The sequence below is a fragment of the Hyperoodon ampullatus genome, assembly GCF_949752795.1.
Source record: "Hyperoodon ampullatus genome assembly, chromosome: 4".
Taxonomy (NCBI): domain Eukaryota; kingdom Metazoa; phylum Chordata; class Mammalia; order Artiodactyla; family Ziphiidae; genus Hyperoodon; species Hyperoodon ampullatus.
The window spans coordinates 43228191-43252403 of record NC_136917.1 but is presented as its reverse complement, the minus strand read 5'-3'; positions in this window follow the sequence as shown (position 1 = coordinate 43252403).

Sequence of the window (24213 nt, the reverse complement as noted above, 5' to 3'; positions counted from 1 at the left end):
ATAGAAAAGGGATTGAATAAATGAGGTTATGGTCATAGAATTCACCAGTCTCACCACTTGGTCCAAAACCTGGAAGTGGCTAACCTAGATGAAATGTGGGATCACTAAAAATTTAGTTACAGCACTAGTTAGAGGCAGTACTTTGAAAGATGGGGTTCTCTCTTATGCCTGTGCTTTGAATCAGATTTCATTATATGCTGGTGTGTTCCCCACAGCCAGGATACATGAGTTTGTGAATCAAGGGGTGGAAGTGGGAGTGGCTTCTGTCATTATGATACCCAGTGATCCACCTGTAACATTTTTTTAACTTTTTTATTGTGGTAAAATATACATAACATAAAATTTACCATCTTAACCATTTTAAGTGTACTGCTTAGTATATTAAATAAATGCATAATGTTATGCAGTCATTACCACCATCCATCTCTAGAACTCTCTTCATCTTGTAAAACTGAAACTCTATGTTTATTAAACAATAACTTCCCATTGCCCCCTTCTCCCATTCTCCTTTCAACCACCATTCTACTTCTGTCTCTATGATTTCGGTTATTTTAAGTACCTCATAAAAGTGTAATTGTACATACAATATTTATCTTTTTATGGCTGACTTATGCACTTAACATGATGCCCTCAAGTTTCATCCATGTTGTAAAATATTGCAGAAATTTTTTCCTTTTTAAAGCTGAATAACATTCCATTGGATGTATATGTCACATTTTGCTTATCTATTCATCTCTTGATGGACCCTTGGGTTGCCTCTATGTTTTCACTGTTGTGAATAATGCTGTTATAAACATGGGTATCCAAATATCTCTTCTAGACCTTGCTTTCAATTCTTGTGGGTATATATCCAGACGTAGAGTTGCTAGATCATGTGGTAATTCTATTTTTAATTTTTTTGAGGAAGTGCCAAAATGTTTTCCATAGCAGCTGAACCATCTTATATTTCCACCAACAGTGTGCAAGTGTTCCAAGAGTGCACAACGTCGCCACATCCTCACAACCACTTGCTTTTTTTTTTGATAGTGGCCATCCTAATGGGTGTGAGGCATATCTCGTTGTAGTTTTGATTTACATTTCTCTAATGGTTAGTGATGTTGAGCATCATTTCATGTGCTTACTGGCACATCTCCCATGGAGAAATGTATGTTCAAGTCCTTTGCACGTTTTTGAATTGGGTTGTTTGTTTTATTGTTGAGTTTTAGGAGTTCTCTATATATTCTGGATTTTAATTCCTACCAGATATATTATTTGCTAATACTTTCTCCCATTCTGTAGGTTGACTTTTTATTCTGTGTCCTCTGATATACAACTTTTTTTTATTTTTCCGTAGTCCAATTTGTCTATTTTGTTGTTGTTGCTGTTACCTGTGCCTTTGGTGCTATATCCAAGAGATCATTGCCAAATGCAGTGTCATGAAGCTTTTGTCCCATGTTTTCTTCTAAGAGTTTTATTGTTTTAGGTGTTACATTAAGGTCTTTGATCCATTTTGAATTAATTTTTGTATGTGGTGTTAGGTAAGGGTCCAACTTTATTCTTTTGCACGTGACTATCCAGTTTTCCCAGAACAATTTGTTGGAAAGACTCTTTTCCCTATTTAATAGTCTTGGCACTCTTGTCAAAAATCGTTTGACCATACATGTGAGTGTTTATTTCTGGGCTCTCTAGTCCACTGGTGTATGTGTCTGTCTTTATGCCAATACCACACTGTTTTGTTTTTTTTTTTTTTTTTTTTGTGGTACACAGGCCTCTCACTGTTGTGGCCTCTCCCGCTGCGGAGCACAGGCTCCGGACGCACAGGCCCAGCAGCCATGGCTCACGGGCCCAGCTGCTCCACGGCACATGGGATCCTCCCAGACCGGGGCACGAACCCGTATCCCCTGCATCGGCAGGCGGACTCTCAACCACTGCGCCACCAGGGAGGCCCTACCACACTGTTTTGATTACTGTAGCTGTGTGCTAAGTTTTGAAATCAGGAAGAGTGAATTCTCCGATTTTGTTCTTCTTTTTCGGGTCGTTTTGTCTATTCAGATTTGCATGAGATTTCTTATGAATTTTTCTATGGGTTTTTCTAATTCTGTAAAAAATGTTACTGGGATTTTTGAAAGGGATTGCATTGAATCTGCACATCACTTTGGGCACTATTGACGTTTTAACAACATTAAGTCTTCCAGTCCATGAACATGGGACGTGTTTCCATTTATTTAGGTTTTCTTTAATTTCTTTCAGCAATTTTTTATAGTTTTCATTGTACATGTCTTTCACCTTCTTGGTTAATTCTTAAGTATTTTATTCTTTTTCATGTTATTGTAAGTGGAATTGTTTTTGTAATTTCCCTTTCAGATTGTTACATATAAGATCATATTATCTGCAAAGAGATAATTTTACTTCTCCCTTTCAAATTTGGACGCTTCTTATTTCTTTTTCTTGCCTGATTTCTCTGGCTAGAACTTCCAGTAATATGTTGAATAGAAGTGATGAAAATAGGCTTCTTTGCCTTGTTCCTGATCTTTGAGAAAAAGCTTTCAGTCTTTCACCATTGAGTATGATGTTTGTTGAGAGGTTTTCATTCCATTTGCAGGCTTTTGCTTCCCATGTTGGCCTCCGTTGCTCAGCTGGTTTAGAGGTCCTACTCCCCAAGGAAATAATACTTCTACCAGGGAGCATAACAATTGTTCCATTGAATTGGAAGATGAGACTGCCACCTGGACTCTGGGGCTTGTTATGCCATTGTGCCAATGGCAGAAAAATGGGTTACCCTATTGGCTGAAACGATTGATTCTGATCATCAAAGAATAATTGGCCTGCTATGCAATTGGGACAAAGAAATCTATGTGTATAAATTTTCTGGGTGTGCCTCTTAATACTTTCCTGCCTACATGTAAAGGTTAATGAAAAACTAGAGCAACCAAATAAAGGGAGGATAATTGAGGTTTTAAATGCTTTAGAAATAAAAGTTTATTCCTTCCACCAGCTACAAAACTCTGTCCAGCTAAGGTTCTAGCTGAGGGCCAGGTAAATATTGAATGAGTAGCAGAAGAACAAAGTCACAGACATCAACTCCAGGCTTGTGACCACTTACATAAACAAGGGCTATTTTCTCTTTGCTTGTTATATGTATGTGTTTATTTGTACATGCTAACCATTTTTCTTCTCTATTCTTTTCCCCATTACTATTGCTCATACAAGGGTTTGTGGTAAATTTTACTATCTTTAGATAACAGAGTATTAATCAGGACTCTGAATTTGAGGAGTAATTAATATAGTCTTATATGGATACAAAGACTGTGAGATTTTGTGTCTTCTGTCTTGATGAAAGAGTGAAAACGTCTTTACTTGTAAAAGATAGTTACATCTTGTAAGATGAAAACATATTTGGTTCATTGTACGAAAGTTTAAATGTGTGTAACAAGATGCGTAGAGAAGCTGAATATTCAGAGGGTCCTCTTCCAAGTCCTTGGGTACTTGGCTCAGCTCTGAGGAGTGGCTGCTTCTGCATCTGTGATTCCTGTATTCTTCCAAGTTCTCTTTATTCCTTAGTAGCCAATCCCCTGTTAATGGTTAATAATTATAGAATTAAACTTTCCTGACTGGACTGTAACTAATACATCAGGGTTTAGAATTTACTGCCTCCAGAGCCTGTTTCCTCCTCAGTAGAAGGTGCAAGATGAAAGACTTTTTCCCTTAACTTTGGAGGGGATATCCTGGAATAACCTAGTCCACTGGGCCCCTAAAACTTTCACTGATATGGTAGGACTCTGTATCTTTGCAGGGTCTCATCTTCCACTCTCTGCCTGATGTGTCTTGCCAAGTCCTCAGATATACTTACCACTTCTTGCTTATCTGGTTCAATTAATATGATGTCAGACATACAGTGGATTAGTGCAATATTCTGCAGAGTCCAAATGGTTTAGGTCTAACAGTGGGCCAAAGAATTAACATAGCTCTGGGGCAGGACTGTAAATTTATGCTGTTGCTATTCTATCTGAATGTGAACTTCTGCTGATCCTGCATCCTGATAGAGATGGGAAAGAAAGCATTCTCCAGACCACTTGCTACATAACATGTATTGAGGTTCTTAATCTGCTCTATCAAAGGTTATCACTTTGGGCACAGAAGCTGAAATTAGGACTAATGCTTGTTTGAGTTTGTGGTAGTCCATTGTCATTCTCTATGATCCATATGGATTTTGTAGGAGCTGAACTTGAACCTGTGAATTAAATAGGACAAACAATGGTGCACTATCTTTGTATCCTTTAGATCTTAAATCTAACACTAATCTTTGCTGTGCCCACCTGTACCATGGAAGTGATATTGTTTTAGATTTACTATCTTAGCCAGTTTCAGAAGCTTTAATCTGGCTTTTCCCACTGTGACAGGCCAAGGACCCAATGTGGGTGTTTCCTAACTACCAAGTATGCCTGTACCAATTATACAGTCAGGGTCCAAGAAAATGTCTACAGGTTGAGTTCATGGACCAAGTGAATCCAGTGGGAGTCAGATATGGGCCAATACTGCATGTATCACCTGGTCCTCCTTATATGCCCCACTATAAAAAGGGAGGATGATGACACTTCAGGTACCTGTATATCAGTGCCTACTCAGATCCTGTATCCAACAGTTCTTGAAAAGTCTGAGTATTCCTCTTTTCTTAGTTTACTGGATTAAATGTCAATATGTCCTTTTGGGAAAGGACTGTTTCCACTTGTTATAGTGCTGTTCTGTCCTTCTACCTAGGGACCTGGATCTGTCTAGGAAGTGATTCCTTTCTAAAAACTGGCTTGGGTCTGGAAACCAGGTAAGGGAAAGTTTGGTTTTTATAGGGACAATGGGCCTTAGTCTCCTTGATACTCTTTTGAATATCTTAGCTCCTAAGCTTCATAAAAGCAGGTGGTAGGCTGGATTTGTCTTGGCTTGCTGATCCATGGTTCAAGTGATGCCATTGTTGGCTACCCCTCAGTCTTGTTGCTAGGGAAGCTGTGTTCCTTTTTATAAAAAATGAGATATAATTGACATATAAAATTATATTAGTTTCAGGTATACAACATAATAATGTGATATTTGTGTATATTATGAAATGATCACTACAGTAATCTAGCTAACATCTATCAGCATATACAGTTAAACTTTTTTTCTTGTGATGAGAACTTTTTTTTTTTTTTTTTTTTTTTTTGCGGTACGCGGGCCTCTCACTGTTGTGGCCTCTCCCGTTGCGGAGCACAGGCTCCGGATGCGCAGGCTCAGCGGCCATGGCTCACGGGCCCAGCCGCTCCGTGGCATATGGTATCCTCCCAGACCGGGGCACGAACCCGTATCCCCTGCATCGGCAGGCGGACTCTCAACCACTGCGCCACCAGGGAGGCCCCCGTGATGAGAACTTTTAATACATATTCTCTAAGCAGTTTTTGAATATATAATATAGTATTATATGTAAAGTGAATGCTGTACATTACACCCCCATTACTTATTTATTTTATAATTGGAAGTTTGTACTTTTTAACCCTCTTTACCCATTCCACCCTCCCAGCAGACACCAATCTGTTCTGTGTATCTATAAACTTTGTAAAAGATTTTAATTTCTTTTAGATTCCACATATAAGTAAGATCATACAGTGTTCTTCTTTCTCTGTCTCACTTATTTCACTCAGCATATACCCTCAAGGTCCATCCATGTTGTTGCAAATGGCAAGACTTCCTTCTTTTTTATGGCTGAATAATATTCCATTGTATATATACACCATGTTTTCTTTAACCATTCATCTATTGATGGACACAGGTTGTTTCCATATCTTGGCTATTATAAAAAATGCTGCACTGAACATGGGGGGTGCTAACACTTTCAAGTTAGTGTTTTCATTTTCTTCTAATAAATACCCAGAAGGGGAATTGCCGGGTCATATGGTAGTTTGTTTTTTTTAATTTTTAAAATAACCTATGTATTGTTTTTCATTCTGGGTGTATTAATTTATAATAATTCATGAGGGTTCTCTTTTCTCCACATACTTGCCAGAACTTATTATTTCTTGCCTTTTTGAGTATAGCCATTCATTCTAACAGGTATGAGGTGATTTCTCATTGTGGTTTTTTTTTGTGTGTGTGTGGTACGCGGGCCTCTCACTGTTGTGGCCTCTTCCATTGCAGAGCACAGGCTCCGGACGCGCAGGCTCAGCGGCTGTGGCTCACGGGCCCAGCCACTCCGTGGCATGTGGGATCTTCCTGGACTGGGGCACGAACCCGTGTCCCCTGCATCAGCAGGTGGACTCTCAACCACTGCGCCACCAGGGAAGCCCCTCTGCCCATTTTTAAATCGGATCATTTGTTGTTTTGCTATTGAGCTGTATGATGTGGTATTCTTTTAACTGTTTCTATAGCTCTCTGCGTGTCAAGTCTCCCTGGCTGTCACTCTAGTAATAAGAGTAGTAAGATAATAGTGCCTTGATTCTAATAGTTAAGCACCACTTGGAATTACTGTCAATATTCTGTTATCTTTACTGCTCTTAGGGAGCCTAGTTTGTGATAGCTTTCCTGTTAGCCTTATCTAAAAAAGAGCCATCACCACTGAGCTTCTCAACAACTCTGTTGCCCTGCTCATCAGTGTATTCCCCATTGCACTGTAACACATAGTATTCTCCATGTTCTCTATGTCCTCCCATAGAGCATAGTTGGCTGTTGGGTTTTCAGGCTTACACAGTATGTATATCGTAAGCATGCCTGCTCTTTTGAGCCCTTTGATTTCTCTTTTGATCAGCTGCCGTGACAGCTTTGGCATTTCTAATTCATTTAGTTTGGGTCATTGCTTTCTCCAAGATTATAAGAGCCGTTCTAGCTCTGTGTTATCATCGTCTCCTTGAGTCTTTGCCAGCATTTTCAGTCCTCTATCAGGGAAGAGGGTTTCTCTAACAATAAACTCCCCTCATCCAACTTTATGTTCCACTCACTTTGTCAGCAGCCCCAGGACCCTTCTCCACCTATATCCACCCAACTCCTTCTGGCACGTTGTCTAGCAGATTGATTATGATCCCTTAATTCATAACTGTTTTACTCTATAACATATCACATCACCAGGTGTTATAAACCATCTTTCCTTTACTTTCTCCAAATCTCAGATTTCCCATCTATAAAATAAGGTGTATCCTTCAGGATAACAGAACTTTCTCTACTTTTGGCAGAAAAGGAATTTATTAAAAGAATCTTTATGGGGGGCAAAGGCTGTATACCTGATAAAAATGCCCAAATTATTCTGTATCTCCCGGTGGAGACACCTCTGCTGCCACAGTTGTTGACATAGACATTAAATCTAGCATCACAGGTACTGTATGTGATTCTACCCATGAACCACTGTCTCTGCTGACACTGGCACTTGTCTGTTTCCTCTTCATGTTTACCAGAAAGTGGATTGCACACTATGCCTATTTCCACACATTGCTCCCTTCTAAATAGAAGTCCCAAGGGAGTGTGAGTGATTGAGGAAGCCTGGATCAAATGCCTATGCCAGAAAGTCTGGAAAAAATAATTCTGGCTTCTACCTTAGGGAGGCAAAATTCAAAATGTAGGGAAGTCCACAAACATAGGAAGGCTGTTTAAATGAAGCCACACGGCCACACATGTGACAAAAGTTTACCAGAGGAGGAGAACTAGTAACAGTGAGAGCCTAATACTCAAAAAGAGTAAGAAATCAAGGTAATCTGTAGGCACCCTTGCAGCTCCAACATTCTTTTCTTCTATGATCCTAACAAAAAATATTTCATTGCATTTAAAGCACATAGAAACAATATAAAATTAAGACATTTGTAAAACTCTACGTTTATATAACTAAATTGGGTTACCTGATTTTAAAGCTAAAGAATAAATCCAGTTCCCTATGCCTAATGAGAGACTTTAGGTTACCACAGATGAGATTATTTAACTATTTTAATTTATAAAGTGAAACAGTTCTAGTCTCATTCATTTCTCTAGATATATTCTCAAACTTCCTTGGCTACCCAGTCAATTGAAGGATTTGGAGATTGTTCAAGGAATTTTAAGTTTTAGGTTACCTTTTCACTCATCAAGGTCACTAGAATTTAAGCTCAAAATATCTGGTCAGATAGTTTTGTCTCCCCACCAAAAGACCTAAAAAGTGCAATTTACATGTATAAGCCATAGATCTTTACTAAGAAAACAAATCTCAACTGGGAAGAAGGCATCCCACCAGTTGGAAATCCTTATTTTAGAGCACCCTACGTTCCTTATCCTTTAGCAACATGACAAAGTCAATATGGCATGGACTATACATCTAGGGCAGACTATACAATATTCATTTTTCCTTTACTCCTCCAACTTGATTCTGGTAGCAAAATGCCCAGCCTCCTTTGTAGCTAGATGTAGACAAAGCAAGTGGAAGTTCACAAGTGGTGCTTCTGGGAAGATATCTTAAAAGGTGGTGACTAGTGCTGACTCTTAAAAGGTGCTGACTTGTTGTTTTCCCTAAAGCCAGTATAGTATAAGAACTGGCTTAAGAACACAGGTTTGATGTTAATGCATCTGGATTAATTAGAGATTACTAAAAACACACATCTCAAACCACATGGATAAATTTCTAATGGTGAAATAGTGGGCATTGTGGTACGTCAGTTATGAAAATATTTTGTATGGAGAAGACACTCCACATTATACCTCTGTATAGCAGAGGGCTATGTTGTAGCACCCTCGGGGGGACTGGAGTTCTGGAGTCCACTGGTGTCTAACCCAGCAGAGGCCTCCTCCTTCTTCATCTCTATTTAGTGAATGAACAAATTTGGGCTCAGTAGTGGTAGTTAGAGCAGCAGCGGTATCAAGGGGAATAATAATAATCAGAACAACAAGAACAACAACTTTCTTTAGCATTTTCAAAATATGTTCACTGTGGCTGTCATGGAGGCATGACACTCAGATCTCCCTTCTGGAGAGAGCCTCCTGCAAGGAGTGTAATAAGCTGATGGCTTCCAGCTGCCACACCTTTGGAATCTGTAGAACCAGATACTCCTGGCAAATGGGGTGCTTCTCTAACAGGCAATCTGCACTCCTGGATCCCCATTGATCTGCATGAGACTTTCTTGAGGCTGCATTCCAGGATGAGGCTCTTTCTACCCAAGTCTCCTTTCTTCTCTTTCTCCTTTCACAGGTGTCTCACTTGCACTGCGGTCACTCCTCCGCTATTGTTATGTAGTGTAGAGCAGGGCTGCCATAACAAAGTACCACAGACTGAGTGGTTTAAACAACAGAAATTTTGTTTTCTCACAATTCTGGATGGTGGAAGACTGAGATCAAGGTGTCAGCAGGATTGGTTCCTGTGTCTCTCTTTGTTTGGTAGATAGCACCTTTCAACTGGTTCCTCACATGGTCTTTCCTCTGTACCTGTCTGTGTCCCAATCTCATCTTCCTTTTTTTTTTTTGAGATATAGTTGATTTGCAATATTATATTAGTTTCAGGTGTACAACATAGTGCCTCAAAATTTTTATAGGTGATACTCCACTTAAAGTTATTATAAAATATTGGACATATTCCCTGGGCTGTACAATATATCCTTATAGCTTATTTATTTTATACATAGTAGTTTCTACCTTTTAATCCCCTACCACTACCCCTATACTGCCCTGCCCCCTTTCTCTCTCCCCACTGGTAACCACTAGTTTTTCTCTATATCTGTGAGTCTGTTTCTATTTTGTTATATTCACTCATTTGTTTTATGTTTTTAGATTTCACATGTAAGCGATAAAATACAATATTTTTCTTTCTCTGTCTGACTTATTTCACTAAGCATATTATTCTCCAGATCCATCCATGTTGTTGCAAGTGGCAAAATTTCATTCTTATTTTTTACAGCTGAATAGTATTCATATATATATATACACATATATATATATATACACACACACACACACACATACACACATATATGTATGTATCTCATATCTTCTTTATCCATCTGGATGCTTATGTTGCTTCCATAGCTTGGCAATTGTAAATAATGCTGCTATGAACACTGGGATGCATGTATCTTTTCATATTAGTGTTTTTGTTTTCTTTGGATACATAACCAGGAGTGGAATTGCTGGATCACATGGTAGTTCTATTTTAGTTTTTTGAGAAAACTCCATATTGTTTTCCACAGTGGCTGCACCAATTTACATTCCCACCAACAGTGCACAAGGGTTCCCTATCCTCCACATCTTTGCCAGCATTTGTTATTTGTGGTCTTCTTGATGATAGCTATTCTGACAGGTGTGAGGTGATATCTCATTGTTGTTATGATTTGCATTTCTCTGATGATTAGCAGTATTGAGCATCTTTTCTTGTGCCTGTTGGCTATCTGTATGTCTTCTCTGGAAAAATGTCCATTTTTTAATTGGGTTGTTTGTTTACATGAGCTGTTTATATATTTTGGATATGAACCCCCTGTCAGTTGTATCATTTGCAAATATTTTCTCCAATTCTGTATGTTGTCTTTTCATTTTGTCAGTTATTTCCTTTGCTGTGCAAAAGCTTTTAAGATCAGTTAGGTCACATTCATTTACATTTACTTTTGTTTCCTTTGCCTTAGGAAACAGATCTAAAAAAATACTGCTATGATTATGCAAAGAGTATTCTGCCTATGTTTTCTTCTAGATGATTTATGGTTTCCAGTCTTACATTTAGATCTTTAGTCCATTTTAAGTTTACTTTTTTTTTTTTTTTTTGTGGTATGCAGGCCTCTCACTGCTGTGGCCTCTCCCATTGCGGAGCACAGGCTCTGGACTCATAGGCTCAGTGGCCATGGCTCATGGGCCCAGCCGCTCCACGGCATGTGGGATCTTCCTGGACCAGGGCACAAACCCGTGTCCCCTGCATCAGCAGGCAGACTCTCAACCACTGCGCCACCAGGGAAGCCCCTAAGTTTACTTTTGTATGTGGTGTGGAAAATATTTTAATTTCATTGTTTTACATGTAGCTGTCCAGTTTTCCCAGCACCACGTATTGAAGAGACTGTCTTTTTCCCACTTAATGTTCTTGCCTTCATTGTCAGAGTTTAATTGACCATAAGTGCATGGGTTTATTTCTGGGCTCTGTATTTTGTTTCATTTATCTATGTGACTGTTTTTTTGTGCCATCACCATACTGTTTTGATTACTGTAGCTTTGTAGTATAGTCTGAAGCCAGGAAGGGTGATATCTTCACCTTTCTTCTTTTTTCTTCTTTTTTCTCAGGATTGCTCTGGCTATTTGGGGTCTTTTTTGTTTCCATATAAATTTTAAAATTATTTGACCTAGTTCTGTTGAAAATGTCATTTGTATTTTGATAGGGATTGCACTGTCTATAGATTGCCTTGGGTAGTATGGTCATTTTAATATTATTAAGTCTTCCAATCTATGAGCACTATATATATCTTTCCTTCTGTTTGTGTTATCTTTGATTTCTTTCATCAGTATCTTACCTGAGTACAGGTCTTTTACCTCCTTAGTTAGATTTATTCCTAGGTATTTTATTCTTTTTGATGTTATTGTAAGTGGAATTATTTCCTTAATTAGTCTTTCTGACAGCTTATTGTTAGTGAATAGAAATGCAACAGATATTTGTATACTAATTTTGTATCCTGCAGTTTTACCAATTCATTGATGAGCTCTAGTTGTTTTTTGGTGGCATCTTTAGGATTTTCTATGTATAGTGTCATGTCATCTACTAACAGTGACAGTTTTGCTTCTTCCTTTCCAATTTGGATTCCCTTTATTTCTTTCTCTTGTCTGATTGCTGTGTCTAGGACTTTCCACACTATGTTGAATAAAACTGGCGAGAGTAGGCATCCTTTCTTTTCCTGATTTTGGAGAAAATCCTTTCAGCTTTTCATCATTGAGTATGATGTTAGCAGTGGGCTGATCATATATGACCTTTATGAGGCATGTCCTTTCTATAACCATTTTGTGGACAGTTCTTATCACAAATGGATGTTGAATTTTGTCAAAAGCTTTTTCTGCATCTATTGAGATGATCGTATGGTTTTTTTTTTTTTTTTTTTTTTTTTTTTGTGGTACGCGGGCCTCTCACTGCTGTGGCCTATCCCGTTGCAGAGCACAGGCTCCGGACGTGCAGGCTCAGTGGCCATGGCTCACGGGCCCAGCCGCTCTGCGGCATGTGGGATCCTCCCAGACCGGGGCACAAACCCGTGTCCCCTGCATCGGCAGGCGGACTCTCAACCACTGCGCCACCAGGGAAGCCCGATCGTATGATTTTTTTTTTTTTTTTTTTTTTTTTTTTTTTTTTTTTTTTTTTTGCGGTATGCGGGCCTCTCGCTGCTGTGGCCTCTCCCGTTGCGGAGCACAGGCTCCGGACGCGCAGGCTCAGCGGCCATGGCTCACAGGCCCAGCCGCTCCGCGGCATGTGGGATCCTCCCAGACCGGGGCACGAACCCGTGTCCCCTGCATCGGCAGGCAGACTCTCAACCACTGCGCCACCAGGGAAGCCCCCGATCGTATGATTTTTATTCTTCAATTTGTTAATGTGGTATATCACACTGATTGATTTGCTGATATTGAACCATCCTTGCATCCCCAGGATAAATCCCACTTGATCATGGTATATGATCCTTTTAATGTGTTGTTGGATAGCGTTTGCTAATATTTTGTTGAGGATTTCTGTTCATCAGTGATGTTGACCTGCAATTTTCTTTTTTTGTGATATCTTTTTCTGGTTTTGGTATCAGGGTGATGCTGGTCTCTTAGAATTAGTTTGGAGGTGTTCCTTTCTCTGCATTTTTGGGAATAGTTTGAGAAATATAGGTGTTAACTCTTCCTAAATGTTTGGTAGAATTTACCTGTGAAGCCATCTGGTCCTGGACTTTTGTTTGTTTGAAGGTTTTTTGTTTGTTTGTTTGTTTTATTACTGATTCAATTTCATTGCTCGTAATTGGTCTGTTCATATTTTCTATTTCTTCCTGGCTCCGTGTTGGGAGATTGTATATTTCTAGAAATTTGTCCAATTCTTCTAGGTTGTCCATCTTATTGTCCATATATTTGCTCATAGTAATTTCTTATGATCCTTTGCATTTCTCTGATGTCATTTGTAACTTCTATATCATTTCTGATTTTATCAATTTGGGCACTCTCTCTTTTTTTCTTCATGAGTCTTGCTAAAGTTTTTTCAATTTTGTTTATCTTTACTAAGAAGCAGCTCCTAGTTTCATTGATCTTTCCTGTGTTATTTTAGCTTCTATTTCATTTATTTCTGCTCTGATATTTATGATTTCCTTCTTTAACTTTGAGCTTTATTTGTTCTTCTTTTTCTAGTTCCTTTATTTGTTTGCTTGAGATGTTTCATGTTTCCTGAGGTGGACTTTTATAACTATGAACTACAGGGCCCTGGGGGTCCCAAAGATGGTGTCAGCCTGCTGGCAGGTGGGGCTGGTTCCCTGGGCCACTGGCTGAGGTATCCAAGGTGTCCCAGAGCTAGAGTTGGCCTGGTAGTGGGCAGGGCTGTAGCCTGTGGGGTCCCAGGGCTGATGCCAGCCTGTTGCTATGTTGTCTGTGTCCTGACAAGGCAGGCTGTGGGACTGCTGTGGTCCTGGGGCTAGTGTCTACCCCCAGTGGGCAGGGCCAGGGTCCAAGAGATCCCAGGACTGCTGCCAGCCCTCTGTCGTGCAGAAATGTGTCCTAGGGTCTCTGGTGCAGGGCTCCGGGGTTCCAGAGCTGGTATTGGACCACTGATGGGTGGGGCCAGTTCCTGACACATATGATTGGAAGGTGCATGGTGTCCTCAAACTAGTGTTGACCGCTGGTATGGGGGCTGGATCCCAGGGCTGCTGGCAGGGGCCCAATGTGTCTTAGAGCTGTTGTTGGCCTTCTGGTGGTCAAGACCAGGACCCAGCAGGTCCTAGGGCTGGTGCTGGCCTGCTGGCAGGTTAGCTGGGTCCTGGGTCCCAGGACCTAGCCTGGCCTGCTGGCAGGTTAGCTGGGACCTGGGTCCTGCCTCAGCAGGCTGCAGGGATACAGTTGTCCTGGGGCTAGTATCAACCTGATGGTGGGTGGGGCCAGGGCCTGTGATATACTGGGGTTGTTGCCTGGTGGGTAAGGCCAGGTCCCGGGGTCTCTGAATTCAGGATCTTGGGGGTCCTGAGTCTAGTGCCTGCACACTGGTGCTTGGGGCTGTGTCCTGGGCTCTCTAATGGACAGGGTCATACCCAGGGGTGACTGTGAGCTCAGGGGATTGTAAGGTAGCCTGACTTCTGGTTTCCAGGTCTGTGTCCCTGTGTTTGGCCTGAGGCATCGCAGGACTGGTGCATACAGGCTGGATAGTGGGGGTGTGGATGGGTCCAGAGGCTAATAAGCTAGAGGGAGGCTTCTAAAATGGTGCTTGCCAGCACCTGTGTCCACCTGGTAGAATGAGCTTTCCAAATGGCTGCTTCCAGTGCCCATGTCCCCAGAATGAGCTCCAGTTGCCTCCTGCCTCTCTAGGAGATTCTGTAAGATCAGCAGGTGGGCCTGGCCCAGGCTTATTTTATTTTAGTTTAGTTTTTATTTTATTTTATTTTATTTGGCTGCATTGGATCTTCGTTGCTGCACGTGGGCTTTCCCTGCTTGCTGCGAGTGGGGGCTACTGTTCGTTGTGGTGTGTGGGCTACTCAGTGTGGTGGCTTCTCTTGTTGCAGAGCACGGGCTCTAGTTACTTGGGCTCAGTAGCTGCAGCATGCAGGCTTGCTAGTTGCAGCACGTGGGCCTTAGAGCCTGTGGGCTCAGTAGTTGTGGCTCACGGGCTTAGTTTCTCCACGGCATATGGGATCTTCCTTGACCAGGGATTGAACCCGTGTCCCCTGCATTGGCACGCCGATTCTTAACCACTGCACCACCAGGGAAGTCTGACCCAGGCTCCTTTTATTTTATTTTATTTTTTAAAATTTATCTATTTTTGGCTGTGTTGGGTCTTTGTTGCTACGTGCGGGCTTTCTCTCTAGTTGCTGCGAGCGCGGGCTACTCTTTGTTGCGGTGTGTGGGCTTCTCATTTTGTGGTGGCTTCTCTTTGTTGTGGTGTGTGGGCTTCTCATTTTGTGGTGGCTTCTCTTTGTTGCAGAGCATAAGCTCTAGGTGCATGGGCTTCAGTAGTTGTAGCATGCAGGCTCTAGAGTGCAGGCTCAGTAGTTGCGGCGCACGGGCTTAGTTGCTCTGTGGCATGTGAGATCTTCCCGGACCAGGGCTTGAACCTCTGCCCCCTGCATTGGCAGGTGGATTCTTAATCACTGCACCACCAGGGAAGTCCCCCAGGCTCCTTTTAAATTACTGCTTCTGCCCTGGGTCCCAGAGCTTTTGTGTGCACCCTTAAAGAATGAAGTCTCTATTTCCCACAGCACTCTGGGTCTCCTGAAAGTAAGCCCTGCTGACCTTCACAGCCAAACATGTTCTAGGGCCTTATCTTCCTGGTACAGGACCCCTGGGCTAGGAAAGCCAATATGGTCCTCAGACCCCTCATTCCTTGGAGAGAGCCTTTGCCACTGTAATTATTCTCCCGCTTGTGGTTTGCCCACTTGGGTATATGGGTCTTGATTATACCATGACTCCGCCCCTCCTACCCATCTCGTTGTGGTTCCTTCTCTCCTTCTTTATATCTTTAGTGTAGAAGATCCTTTCTGGTAGATTCCAGTTTTTCTCATTAATAGTTGTTCTTTAAATAGTTGTAATTTTGTTGTGCCCATGAGATGAGGTGAGCTGTGGGTCTTCCTACTCTGCCATCTTGGCCAAGCCCCCGGCAGTCCCCAATCTCCTTTTTTTATAAGGGTATCAGTCGTGCTGGAGTAGGGCCCACTCCAATGACCTCATTTTAATTTAATTACCTCCATAAAGGCCCTGTCTCCAAATGCTATTTCATTCTGAGATGCTAGGGTTTAGGACTTCAACATTTGAATTTTAGGGGAACACAGTTCATCCCATAACACATACACAGGCATTTCCCCCAATAAATCTCTGTGTTTCCCATTCTGTCATTCATCTGCTTCCCTAAGTACCTAAGCTGACAAACCAACTAAGATTATTTCACCTAAAATTCTGAACAACCCCATTTTAAAAGTGGAAGGTGAAATGACTTCACCAAGCTATCATTACTAGTAGAGATTGTGGCCAGAATCTACATCTTCTCTCAGTCTAATTTAATTTTTTCTACATTCTCCTGGAATAAACTATTTGTTTCACATAACTGAACAAAGATGCAAAAATTTCCCTCCAGACCTTCTTGTATTAAACTGTCAATAACATTATATAGTTTGGTTTATCCTTAACAAACACATTTATTTATCATTTTCTTTAATTAGTAGCCTTTCCTTTTTTGTTTGAAATCAATAACATTTCATACTAATGTCTTAAAGGCTGAGATTTTGTCTTATTCCTCTTTGTTCTCCTACAATTTCTGGTAGAGTGACTTACATGGTAGATGCTCAATGAATATAGCTTAATTTAACAATCACTGATTTTGTGCTCGATCTACCCTTTATTCCTAATGCCTAGCCCAGCACCTAGTGTACAGTAGCTCTTAATATACATGCATTAAATGAAAAATAAGAGTTCATATTTATTGAGCAGTTACTGGGTGCTAGATACAGCATTTTCCCTTGATGGAGGTGTTATTATTATTATCTCCTTTTTTCAGATGTGCTTTGGAGAGGTTCTGTTACTTGCAAATACCACACAGCTAGTAAGTGATGGAGCTAGAATGTCAACCCAAGCTCTATGAATTAACAGCTTCTTTTTTCTGCAGAGCATCTTCAGTTGGTAAGACGGCTGTACTGACAGCAAGACTGCACAAAGACAATTATCTTTCAAAACTTTGAAACAAATCCTTGGCCTATATTTTCCAATCACACGAAGTATCATGACTCATTAACAACAGGAGTTCCGTCATTGTGTTTGGAGGATTAGTTATAGTGATGCAAGACATCCTTGAGAGAAACTAAAAATAGTTCTTTAAAACTTTCAATGAAGAGGAACTTTGGGGCAGAATTTAGAGGAAACAAAGTTGACCTTCAATTCTTACTTTGTTTTTTTTGGTCACATAGCATATGATTTGTCAGCTAATGAAAAGTTAAAGCTATGGTCAGATGGCAAGTTTTTCGTTATGGAGGGTAACCTTCTAATGGACATTGTGAAGTATGAGTCTACCACAGTTGAAAGTGACAGCGGGAGTGTTGTTCATTCAAAACATTTTTTGAGGATCAAACTGAAAAGTTACAGTGTGGGAGTTAGTAAGATTGCAAGAAGGGATCACTTACAGTTATTGCCTCCAAGGAGTTTGAGGTCCTATGGAAAAGACTGACATATAAATTAAACTCAATATACAAGCCAATTTTTTTGAGCGCCCCCTATGTGTCAGACACTGTTAAGCTGGGCCAGGACTAGGGTGGGGCATGTTAGGCACTCACCTTGGGTGCAAAATGTGAAGGCATGCCAAGAAACGCAGGATTCAAGATAGCTAATATTTTATGTAATATTTTAAACATCAAAATAAATTCAAGGAAATCCATGATGAAACAATACCAAATTTTAAATAAAGACAGGATTGGTATTACTGATTTTTCCTTTTGTTTCAGGCTTAGCCTGGCACTGGAGCATATGCATATGTTTCTGCCATCCAAACCATTTGCCTCCAATTAATTTCCCAGGCAGACAACTGGAAATTTGGAGAGCATTTTTGAAATGTAGTAGTTAAGAGCACAGTGTTTCGGGTCAGGCACACCTGAGTTCAAAGTTCATCTCTGATGCTTACTCATTATACTCCGGGGTGAGAATTTTATCATCCTGGTCTCTGGTTCCTTTTTTCTTAAATGGTGCTAATAGTTCTTCTAATAGTTCTTCTCCTAGCACTGTTTTTTTTTGTTTTTTTTTTTTGCGGTACGCGGGCCTCTCACTGTTGTGGCCTCTCCCGTTGCAGAGCACAGGCTCCAGACGCGCAGGCTCAGTGGCCATGGCTCACGGGCCCAGCCGCTCCGCTGCACGTGGGATCCTCCCGGACTGGGGCACGAACCCATGTCCCCTGCATCGGCAGGCGGACTCTCAACCACTGCGCCACCAGGGAAGCCCCTAACATTGTTATTTTAAGTGAGCTAATACATATAAAATGCATAATCAATATATTTGATAACTGTTATCTACTATTATTATATCAGAGAAGACAGAATATAGTAAGCTGTAGCAATACAAAGATTATGCATTGGGATCACGGCATCTTGAGTCATTTAAACCAGGGTGTGCTATATTATCAAAGGTGTGACAGAAGCAGTACTCTTGAATCTTGAGGAATGAGACAAGATTTGATACGTGAGGCAAGGCGTTTGAAACCAAGTTTCTATTACAAGAAAGGCATGAAATCATGAATGTTATGAATGTGAATGGCAAATTGTGAGTAGAGCATATGGTCTAAGGAGGATAGTAGGAGGGAATTAGGACCTGGAGTTCTGACTATTCTTTATGTAATGGGAAGTGCTGGAGGGTTTTTAAAGAGGGAAGTGCCATATATTGACCAGGCTTTTAAACAGATAACTGGGCCCAGGGTGAAAGACTGATGATGAAGTTGATGTTTTCAGAAGTAATAAAACTTAATATACATGGAGACAGAGAATATTTCATAGATTATATGAAAGGAGAAACTGGTTTGAAGTTATATTTACAGCAAGTGATATTTTTGAATGTTCCACTGAGGAGAATATTTTCGAACTTTTAATCTTAGCTAGTGAATTGAGGAAGACTCAAAATTCCTGTTTCACAGAGCTTTGCCATATCTTTAGGAAAATATGGTACCCAAGATGTCATATAATTATCCTGGATCTACAACCATAGCTTAAAAGCAATGATTCTGCCTAAAGCAATCAGTTTGTGTGCATATAATAATTTGTTTTATTACATGTGTATTTATCTTCAAATCTTATTTATTCTTAACATTATAGAAAAATTAAGCAAAATGTTAAAAAATTATCCATAGTCTCACCATTCTTATACAGCTGTTTTATTTTCCAGGCTTCCTGCTGTTTCCTTTGTATGCTGTGAATTCTTACCCAGTTGTAATCAAATCACATGTATAATTTTGCATTCAGTTTTTTTAAAAGCTGACATTACATTATAATTTTCATTTTCCTTTTCCAAAACACGCATAATCACTAATCCCTCCTCATAAAGGATGGATCATTTATTATAGAAAATAGAAGAGGTTAAAGCATCTGGGATTTGGAATCATAGAGATTAGGATTTGAAATACAGTTCACTTTTTACTAGACGGTTGAATTTGTGAAAGTTATTTGAACTTCAGTTTCTTTGTCTGTAATTATACATACTTCATTTGTTGGGAGGTGGAAAAGAGATATAAGCTTTATAAAGTGTGCATTTCTAAGCATAAGTTAAATGCTCAATAAATGGTAGCAACTATTATTATTCTTATCAGTCATTATACCAGAAGTCCAGTTTTTTTTTTTTGCTGTACGCGGGCCTCTCACTGTTGTGGCCTCTCCCGTTGCGGAGCACAGGCTCCAGACGCGCAGGCTCAGCGGCCATGGCCCACGGGCCTAGCCACTCCGCGGCATGTGGGATCCTCCCCGACCGGGGCACAAACCCATGTCCCCTGCATCGGCAGGTGGACTCTCAACCACTGCGCCACCAGGGAAGCCCCAGTCCAGTTTTATTTATTCAAAAATATTTATTAAAGGCTTATTGGATACAGGCACTGTACTACGCACCAGGGTGAAAAACTCAGGATTCCTGCCTGCTAGGGGCTCTCAGTTTAGTGGAGGTGACTGTTGTGTAAATAGATGATGACAATAAAGCAAGTTAAGTCTATTTTTTGGTACCTCTTTCTCTCCTACTTCACACTTCCTCACATCCTGGCTTTTATGCTATCTTCACTGGTTTGCTGCTGGGCCTTTGAAAATCCCTTTGCATATTTCTTCAGAGTCAGATTACTATAGGTCAAGGGCTCATGAGCTTTTCCCTGAAAACTTTCTGTGAGTATAGCTGTTATTGAAGGTATCTCTGTGATTAGAAGAGCACTACAGTCAGACTCCCAGCTTTCAAACACCGGTTTGGCCACTAGATGGGAGACCTTGAGAGAGTTCTTGCACCTGGACAAGCCTTAGTTTCCTCAAGTCCTCACTGAATGGGATAATGCCTACCTTGAAGGGTGTGTGAGCACTAAACGAGATAATCCTTAGATGCTCTTAGCTCAGGCCTGGCTCATAGGTAGCACCAGGCAAGTGGAAACTGCTTTTATCATCAGTGTAATCAGTGCCGATGTTGTAACTCTGTGAACTATCATTGGCTTTACCTCATCTGCACATTGCTGTGACATGAAATGAGTTGAGAGACAGTAAGAGAGATACCACCTCCCCCCCCCCAAAAAAAAGGGAAACTGAGACCAGACCTGTTTGGCAAAGGCTGTTTAACTTGACCTCCTTCATGATTTCCTGTTTATCCTTTGCTCCTTTCTCACGTTCATGCTTCTTCACTGATAAGCTACCTGTCCACCGCGCCTCTCATCAAGGTTTCATATCTGTGGGTCTGCTAAGTAACCCCACCTACAGTATGTCCAGACCTGCGTTGACTTTATAGACCCTGCTGGATAATCCAGATGCACTTTTCAGATGCCACGCACAGCTCATGACTAGTGTCGTACCCACCACAGCCTCTTCCTAGCCTGACAGACCATCTGAGTTCCATCTGCTCCTCTGCCAGATGGCAGGTTGTTTTTATATTTCCACTTTGGATGTTTTTGGTAGTAAAGAACAGCTGGGTGGCAGAGTATTAATAGGGAGTTGATTCTCCTGGGAAAAAGCAGCTCTTTTTCTCCACATTCTTTTGGCTCGGCAGTGTCTACGCTTCCTGTTTTCGAATCCCCCCTCCATCTGGCATGAACACGATGTGTAGTTACAATTATACAGGGATAGTGGTTCAGTGTACAGGTGCTTCCCAACACATGTGCTCACGATACACATACGTTTCTATAAATTTCTACTGATGGGACATTCACATAATATACAACACCATTTTAACCATTTTAATATATACAATTCAATGGCATTTAGTTCATTCACAATGTGCGTTATCACTATCTTGTTCCACAACACTTTCATCACTCCACAGGAAGAAGTAACTTCCCATTCCTCACTTTGCCCATTCTCTCAAAACCATTAATCTGCATTTCTGTCTCTGTTTGCCTATTCTGAATACTTTATATAAATGAACTCATACAATATGTGACCTTTTATTTCTGATTTCTTTCACTTAGCGTTATGTTTTCTAGTTTCATTCATGTTGTAACACGTACAACATGCTACATATTATTCAGCCTTTTATGGCTGAATAATATTCCAATGTATAGATATACTACATTTTGTTTATGTCTTCATCAGCTGATGAGCATTTGAGTTGTTTCCACCTTTTGGCTATTGTGAATAGTGCTGCTATGAACATATGAGTACACACTTTTGTTTGAACGTCAGCTTGTAGTATATACCTAGGAATGGAATTGCTGGGGCAATACTTCATGATATCTTACTTCAACAATAAGTTATTTCTAACAATAAATTAGGTTTGCTAAATTCGCAAAATTCATACCTTACATATGTAATTTAATCTCATGAGTTTCCAGACTGCTAAAAAAATATTTGGATCCAATGGTATGCTGTATCTAAAATTTTTATTCTGAAAACATTTTCCGGGAGAACAAATATCTTGCATTGAAGTAATATTTGTGTTAGTCAAAACTATCACGACAACAGAAAGAACTCACATAAAATATACTTTCCAAAAAAAACTACTGTACTGAGAAAGCATTGCAGAAAAATTATACAGCCTTTGAAGTCCACAAGAATAGTTCAGTTCTGCCTGGTTTGCCATAGTGGAGGTGAATAGTAGAATGTAGAATCCTTCCCTTTAGTAATTCTGAACTGGCTTGACAATCTTTTTTTTTTTGCTGTTTTTTTGCTGTTCTCTCCTCCAACAAGCCAATGAATAAATGAGCAAAATAGATGGAAATTAGGATTTGAATCACCTCCTAATTGTTTTACTCAGTTCAAATGGCTTCAGTTAGCATACACACATTTTTCTCCACTAGGTAATCTCCAGATGATAGAAAACAGTCATTTTTTTAAAAGGATTCCCTCTATTTTTCTTCCCAGAAATAAATTGGCACACGGTCTTCTATATCCAAACTTGCATTTTGTTATTAGCTCCTAAACGTAAATCAAACTCCCTTCATGAAATTTGACTGTATCTACTTAGCTGAGAGTGAATCTATTAGCCACTGAATACATGCTGTTGACAAAATAGCATTAATGTGCCCTGAGGCAAAGTCCTATGCAATAAAGGGACATTTTAATAGTGGCATGCTGAATAATCAATTCCACTTTAAGACACAGATCAATATCATCTTTGAGATGTCTAAATAGCCATTAAATATGAAGAGAACAGGTCTGGCAAGCAGAAAAATTAGGAAGAAGGTTGTCCTTGACCACAGCATGAAGCTTCTAATGATTTCAAATGGGAACATTGACCTGTCTGGAAAATTAACTGTTCTTTTTTTCTCATTGATGAATCTAAATTTGTTGAGTTTTGTTTTCTTCTTTCTTTTGTTCTGGAGTTTTTTGGTTTCAATATTTTATTATTTGACGAAAGAATACTATGTATTCCCTATAGCATATCTCTTGGGACTTTACAGTTCATTGGATTTTTGGTTTTGATTTTTACATTTTGAAAAATCAACTTTTAATTTTAGAATGGTTTTAGATTTATAGAAAAATTACCAAGCCAATGTAGACAGTTTCATATACCCATATACCTCATACCCACTTTCTCCTATTATTAGCATCTTAAATTAGTATGGTAGATTTGTCACAATTAATGAACCAATAATACATTGTTGTTAACTAAAGTCCATGTTATTCAGATATCTTAGTTTTTAATCAAATGTCTTTTTTCTTTTCCAAGATTTCACTAGGATACCATATTACATTTAGTCATCATGTCTCCTTAGGTGTGTATCTTGGCCATGATAGCTTCTAAGTTTATGTTTTCATTGCTTTTTGACAGTTTTAGGTGCACTGCACTATTGTATTATATAGTTTGTATGGATACACCACAGTTTGTTTATCCATTTACCTATTGAAGGACTTCTTGGTTGCTTTTAGTTTTTGGTGATGAATAAAGCTGTGATAAACATTTGCCTGCAGGTTTTTGTGTGAAGTGTTCAAATCAATTGGATAAATACCTAGGAATGTAATTTCTCAATTGCATCGTAAGACTATGTTTAACTTTAAGAAACTACCAAACTGTCTTCTAAGTGGCTGTACCATTTTGCCTTTCCAGTAGCAATGAATGAGGGTTCTTGTTACTCAGCATTTTCACTGATAATTGGTACTGTCATTTTAATGTAATTAATATAGGTGTGTAGTGATTAAATTAGTTAAATTTTGTTTAGAGATCATCCACATTCAATGGAAAAAATATCATGAATCAAAAACATGTGGATTTATGACTGAATAGTTAGATGCTGTCCTTTATATACTACTTTTTGTCACCACCAAAACTTGGCATTTATCACATTTTCTTCTAAAATACAGAGTAGTGTTTTGGTTATTTACTTTAACTTTGGATTGAAGTTAACTGAGTTTTAGTCTGGACTCTCCCACTTACCATATCTGAGACTGTGGGTAAATTATCAACTTGCCCTGATTCAGTTTCCTCACCTTTAAAACAGAGACAGTAAGGGAGCCTAACTGAGAAAGTTCTATGAATTTACTGAGCAACTGAGTGGAAAACATTTAGCACAATGCCTAGAACACAACAACCAGATGGTTATTATTGTTACTACTGGGTTGCTGCTATTAGTATTACTACTACTACTATTACTCCTCCTCTCCTGAAGCTCTAGTTTTTTCTTGAAAACTATACACTTTCAGCTCTTCACTTCTGAGGTGCACTGATCCTTTTCATCCAACCATGCTTCATAAGAATAGAAGAGACACACTTAACGTTCATTACATTTCGTGCAGCAGGATTTCTTTTTCTATTCCGAAGAACATGTTGGAATAGATATTTGCAAAGGTAACCTAGGTGTTATAACTCATTGGCTTCCTGTGATTTCTTGTATTACTAATAATCTCTTACATTTGCTCAGTGCTTTAGATTTTACAAAGTGCTAGCTTTACAGATATTATCTCATTTGCTTCTTGAGACAACTTTCTGAGGTAGGCAAAGCATGCT